Genomic DNA, 6,543 nt, shown 5'->3' with positions numbered 1-6,543 from the left:
GGATATTTTGTTTTTATTTTCATCTTTTAAAATTAACTGCCAAATAAATAAAATTAACTGCCTTTTAAAATTTCACCTCTTTGGTTTTATCAAAATAGTGTGACTTTTATTTATTGAAGACACCCAGGCCTTTTTAAGTAATTAATTCCTATCACATTTTGAACATAAATGCTTAAAACGCTTTCTTCTGCTTTTTTTTTTTTTTTAAAGGTTTTATTTATTTATTTGACAGAGATAGAGACAGCCAGCGAGAGAGGGAACACAAGTAGGGGAGTGGGAGAGGAAGAAGCAGGCTTCCAGCAGAGGAGCCCGATGTGGGGCTCGATCCCATAATGCCGGGATCACGCCCTGAGCCGAAGGCAGACGCTTAACCGCTGTGCCACCCAGGCGCCCCTTCTTCTGCTTTTTTTTTGGTATGTAACTATCACTTAGAAAGTTTGTAGCAAAGCTAGAAGCTAGAAGCCAGTCTTCTGCTTCAGGAAGGAGCCCTGGGTTGTAGCAGGGACCCTGGTGCTGTCCTAGTGCTTGAACAAGTCTGTTTCCTCCTCTATGAATGGGCATTCTCTACTCCTCTCCCTTCTGAAATGACTGTTCAGAACACGTGTAATGTGCTTTGACATATAAAACGTTCCACAAATAATCCTGCTCAGTTTATTAAACCAAACGTCATAAGCATTTCCTTCACTTGAGTATTCTAGGTAATTAGTTTTACCTTACCTTTCTGACAATTTATATGGTATCTTGAAGAGGCCAGTGCATTTAGTTTGGACTGGATGCTTAGAGTTCAAAGCAGAACTTGCTCATCACAAATCAAAAGCAAAACGGAAGTCTTTGTAAACTGAGAGTTGACCTTTCATTACACTGGTTTTCTAAGTTACCTAGATTTAGGAGGTCCATTTGCAAGGAAAACTAAAGTGAATAGAAATTTGCTCCTTGAAACAGTCAAAACAGAAGCCCCAAATTTCTCTAACTAGCTTTTATGGGCAGTCATGAAGATGGTGAGGCCTTTTAGCCACCTTGGCAGATTAACATCCAGTTAGAGAATGACATGGCTGCTGGGCCAGATGGGCTGGGAAGAACCTCCATGTTTAAATTCCCCATAGCGGGGGTGCCTGGGTGGCGCAGTCCTTAAGCGTCTGCCTTCGGCTCAGGGCGTGATCCCGGTGTTCAGGGATCGATCCCCACATCAGGCTCCTCTGCTGAGAGCCTGCTTCTTCCTCTCCCACTCCCCCTGCTCGTGTTCCCCCTCTGGCTGGCTGTCTCTCTCTGTCAAATAAAATCTTAAAAAAAAAAAAAAATTCCCCATAGCGGTGGCTCCATCATTTGGCATCTCTTCAGGCACTGACCTTTTTGGCACCCTCAATTCCAAAGACCACATGTGAAGGTCTTTTCTAAAGAACATCGCCAAGAATTTTACTTCAATTTTTACCATCTTGCTTTGTCAGTTTACCGTTTGCTGCGGAGAGAGGCCTCTTATTCTGAAAATGAGAGAAAAGTGTGGGTCCTGCTTTGGAAAGTTAAAGCACTAGATAAGACCAAAGTGATGTACGTGAAACTGAAGGAGGTCCTGAGTCATTGGCAAAGTTTACGTTCACATCACATAAACTAGAAGAAGCAACCCCCCCAGAAGGAGCCTCTCTTGATTGCGTCCTCCTCTCCCAAGCCCAGCATGGCTCAGCTTAGGCTTGCTTCCCGCTCAAGGCACACCTGACGGGTGTCTGCAGAACATGCCTCTCCGACTTGTGCACGAGGAAGGAAAGATCCAGAAGTGGGAAAAAAGGTTCCCGTTAACTCAGCTGTTTTCCTCCTTTTACAAATAAGGAACCTGAGGCACAGAGAGAGTGGGTTTTCCCTTCGCAGCTTGTCAGTCTGGTGCTAGAGGGTAGTTTGGGAATTGCGAGACAGCTTTTCCATTGAAGTCCTACCACACGAAATGAAAAAAAAAATTATTTTTTTTTGAAGTAGCCAAGTCATCAGCCAGTGTGTGTTTGCCTTCCTCTAGTGCCCCCTGACTCTTCATTATTGAAATCATCCTACTTCCTTCCTGCTGCACGGGCGGCGAGGCTCCGGGGAGCCCTTGTCGGACCCCGCAGGCCCCACCGACGACAGGCTAAGCCTTCGGCTTCCACACACTCAGGGAAAAGGACCCCTTCTGTTAGAGCCCGCGTGCCCTCCCTCAGGAACGCGCTGCGCGGGCCGCGCTAACTCAGAACCGAAGAAGCGCCCTCCGCGCGGCCGTTGCCTGGAGACTGCCGCGGGGGCCCCGCGCACCCGACGCCACGCGGAACGCGCTGGGGAGCCGCCCCCCCACCCCCCGCGCTCGGAGCTGGGGGAGGGGGGCGGGGAACGGAGCTTCCTTACCCGCACCGCGGAGGAGCCGGGGCGGGGCGAGGCGGAGCTCTCCACCAGCCCTACCCCGGTCCCGCTACTGCGCATGGCACGTTGCGTACCTCCTCCTACCCCCAGCAACCCGCCTGGCGGCGCGGCCCTAAACTAAGGAGGCGGAGCTGAGACGGGGTCGGGACTGCTTGCTAACTCCAGGACCAGGTACCGGGCTGGCGGGGCCGCCTGGTGCGCTCCAGGGACCAGTCCCTCCTCGCCCTGACGCCGATTCCATCTCCTCAGGGGCGGGCCTTCGTCAGATCGGCCATCCTGGCCCCCCCCCCACCCTCCACGGGCCCCCTTTCACCCCGTCCTCTTCGATTCCCGCAATAAGGGGCTGCAGCCTGAGAGCAGAATAGGCTTGGGCCTGCCCGGGAGACGGCCGAGCGGAGTTGTCGGGCGAGAGAGGCGAGCGCCTGCTTTCCATACCCATCTTTTCCCCTGACTCCTAGGTGGGGAGCCTGGGGCCCAGGTGTCAGTTTGCCCTGCCCAAAGAGGCGGCCGATCTTGTGCTGACCCCCCTACCCCCATCCCACAATCCCAATTCCCATCTATCCCAGGCTGGACAGCGAATCAAGCACCCGTAAGGAGAGAGATTTAGGTGACTCCCTGAATCAGCAAAAACAAAACGCTTCTGTCTTGTTGTTTTCCAAGAATGTTTCAGTGCCTTCAGTAGATTTGGGGTGGAGATGGGCGGTGGGGGTAGGGAAGTGAGCGCGAGGGAAGGGGAGTGGTTAAATAAAATTGTCCAAGTTTCCAGGAAATGGGGGACTACTTTTTCTTATCTTCTGTTAAGATAACCTAGCATATTCCAACCCGACTTTCCCGAAGAGGAAAAGCCGTTCGAACTGCTCCTTTTCTTACTGTATAATACCTGTTAAAGTAGAACCGTATTCCAGTATGTATCTGAGGCATTAGGACAGTTCTTCATTGACTGATTCATACTGTCTAAAGACACCCAAGACTGTTTCTTGTTCCTGAGAATTGAAGAAGCCAAGTCTCATTTGGTTACTTGCCTTAGGCCAGGAACCTATTCAGCTATTAGTTACAGTGCTGAACTTGTTAGGTCTGTTCCCCCACCTTTCAACCAGGTTTCTTGGAGTATTGTGACTCAAATGCAGTGTTTGTAGTTGTAACCCCAGACATGGAAGAAGTTTAGAAAACAGTGACAAAAACAGGGAAAAGGGAAAAAATAAAGCAAGGTAAACGAATTCTTTTCTATTTGGCATCTGGTCAGCAGCATTGTCAAATCAGACGATGTCTTCTCAGTCAGTCATCATTGTATCTTTGCAGACACAGTCTTGCTACTTCTCCCTAGACTTCTCTGTAATCACTCTGGTTTCTAGAGCACAGGCTTTGGAACAGATCTAATGGGCACTCTACCAGTTGCCTGTATCATTCTGGGCATTTAACCTCTCTGAGCTTTTAAGTTCCTGGTGTGTAAAATGAGGAAGATGGTACTTATGGTGAGCTGATCTCTGTGATGCATTTAGCACAGATCCTTGCACATAGTAAGTTCACCATAAGTGCTTGCTGCTTTTATTATTTTCGCTATTAACAATTTAACAGATACAGGAGTGCCCATCTTATGTGTTGGGCACAGCAGCCCATGGGAATGCAATAGTGAGTGAATAAGATGCATTGGCAGTTAACATTGTGGTAGGGGTAAGGGTTGAATACAGAGGCTGAACACCTAACAGAGGTGGGGGGGAATGGTGGTCAGGGAGGATTTCCGTAGCACAGGGTACTTGAGATGAGTAGTAAGGAATGATAGGTCAAAGTTAACCAGGTTGGGGGAACGAAAGTGGTCCAGGAGGGGAAGCAGAATCTTTAAAGTTTTTCCTTTGGATTCCATTTCCTCCTACCTGCCTTCAAGCATGATGTCCTAAATATGGACCTATCCCAAGGCTTGCTTCCCAGCGTTCTGCTTTTTTCTCCCCATTTTCTCCTTCAGTGCTTTTGTCACTTGTATAGCTTTGGCTGCTAACTCCCAGGTCCACAAAGCCATCTCTAACGTCTCTCTTAAGCATCAGTCTTACTTTTCTAAGTGACTGCTATATCTTCTCACTTGGAATATAGAACTCTTTTCTCAACCTCAACATGATTTAAAAACTTGAACTCATCTTCCCACCAGAACCACTTCCACCTCTGAGTTTCCTGTTTTGTCGCTGACACACTACTCTTTCCCAGTTACTTGGGCACAAAAAAAATCAGAGTCATCAGAGTTGTCCACAAGTTGGGTTCCGTAATAAGGTAGTGAGTCTCTGGCAGGGGAAGTTTTCATGCAGAGGCTAAATAACCTTACATCCAGGAGTTTGTAAAAGCTGTTCCTCTGAAGGGTGGAGGGTAGGCTAGATGACTTATGGTGTCCTTACTAACTAAATAGAATTTCTTTATTTTTCCTTCATCCCCTAGCCATCTATTTCTTTTTCTTTTTTTTTTTTTAAGTGTTTATTGGATCGAGCCCACTTATTTATTTATTTATTTATTTTTAAAGGTTTTATTTATTTACTTGACAGAGATAGAGACAGCCAGCGAGAGAGGGAACACAAGCAGGGGGAGTGGGAGAGGAAGAAGCAGGCTCTCAGCAGAGGAGCCTGATGTGGGGCTCGATCCCATAACGGCCGGGATCACGCCCTGAGCCGAAGGCAGACGCTTAACCGCTGTGCCACCCAGGCGCCCCCCTAGCCATCTATTTCTTAACATTCCCTCTGCTACAAGCTCTTATCACCCCAAATATGGTTCACTATAATTGTGTTCTAATGGTATTCCTTTCTCTGGGGATTTTTCACATCCCCTTCTCACATCCGTTGGCAGATTAATATTCCTTAGAATGTTTCTTAGAACAAGGCTTCTCAAACATTAGTCAGTACGATGGTCCACAGACTAGCAGTGTTACCATCATCTGGGAGTTTGTTAGAAGTACCAGGCCTCACTCCAGACCTTCTAAATCAAAATCTGCACTTTTAACAAGATCCTAAAATTATTTGAATGCGCAATAAAGTTTGAGAGACACTATCTTAGACCACTGTTTTGTGTTTGTCACCTTTCTGTTTAAAATCTGCAGTGGCTTCCTACTGCCTGGTGAAGAAAATCCATACTCTAGCATGCACGTAAGGCCTCTTCATTGTTCTCATATATCTGGAGTTGTGCTTCTATAACTTGTTATGCAAAGTGCTAACATACTTCTCGGTATATTTGGTCAGTCAGTCAACATTACTGAGTACCTGCTATGTGATAGGCACTATTCTAGAAACTGGGAGATACAATTGTGGACAAAACAAAGTAAGCACTAAAAATGAGCAGCTAATACTATTTCATGCTTGGAATTCCCATTTTCTTTAGGTCCTATTTGACACTGAAGCCCCACCCCTGCAATAAAGCTATCCAGGTCCATCCCAGCTTATAGTAACTGTCTTTCCCTTTGCCGAACACCATAAGGACTTGCCCATTTCTACTTGTGCATTCCCCAGACCTGCTGAATTAAAAAATTTTGAAGGTGGGAGTTTGAGCATTCATCGGTTTTTGTAACTACATGAGTTAATTTGAAACACATCCTGGTTTGGGAACCCATGTTCAAATAATTAATGAAGCTGTTGGTGTGGTAGTCTAGGACCAGTTCTTAGGTTTGTTATATTAATTTATACGGTGTTTGGGTATTGACTTTATTTTCTATTTCCAATATTTTTCCAGAGCATAGGTAGCTCCTTCTGCAGATAAAAATCATCTTTTTATCTATATTAATATTCTATGTTCTTTCTATTGTAGACTATATTTGGATATGGACCCTGCTTCCTCTTAAGTTTCTTTTGCATGATGCTTTGTGTTTAATGTTATTAAATAATGTGCACTCTAATAATCTTTTTTTTTTTAAATTCAGTCAATATTTTTCTATTTCATGCCAGGATAAATGATTCTCAAATGGTGATGATCTTCTATAAGAAGATTAGATAGGGGTGAAGATAAATGCAATTTGATAAAAATAACATAGATGATTTTAAAAGGCCTCCTCTCTTCCCTGGATTGAAATCCATTGCTTTGATTTCTCTGAAGCAGTTCTAAGGATTCCAAGAACTCTATGTATCTGATTAAGTTCCCACTCCCATTGCTATACTATATACTAACCACAATCCCTCAAAACCCCAACCCACCTCAAAAAAA

At 45.6% G+C, this 6,543-nt stretch overlaps 1 protein-coding gene across 11 annotated transcripts in view; it reads left to right on the top strand.

Moving 5' to 3' along the window:
• Positions 1-2,343: 2,343 nt before the first annotated feature.
• STRADA (STE20 related adaptor alpha) overlaps positions 2,344-6,543 on the top strand; it is a 31,058-nt gene continuing 26,858 nt past the window's right edge. For 3 of the 11 annotated variants that reach the window (XM_034640134.1, XM_034640136.1, XM_034640132.1), the window contains exon 1: positions 2,398-2,547. The gene's annotated coding sequence lies outside the window, so the exon portion shown is untranslated. Of the gene's footprint in view, positions 2,548-6,543 lie in introns of all 11 variants that reach the window. The other 8 variants (XM_034640137.1, XM_002924518.4, XM_002924519.4 and 5 more) reach the window with 6 other exon arrangements.

This window comes from Ailuropoda melanoleuca, chromosome 13 (assembly GCF_002007445.2).
Source record: "Ailuropoda melanoleuca isolate Jingjing chromosome 13, ASM200744v2, whole genome shotgun sequence".
Taxonomy (NCBI): domain Eukaryota; kingdom Metazoa; phylum Chordata; class Mammalia; order Carnivora; family Ursidae; genus Ailuropoda; species Ailuropoda melanoleuca.
The sequence above is the reverse complement of the archived record's forward strand: the minus strand, read 5'-3'. Positions and strand labels throughout refer to the sequence as shown.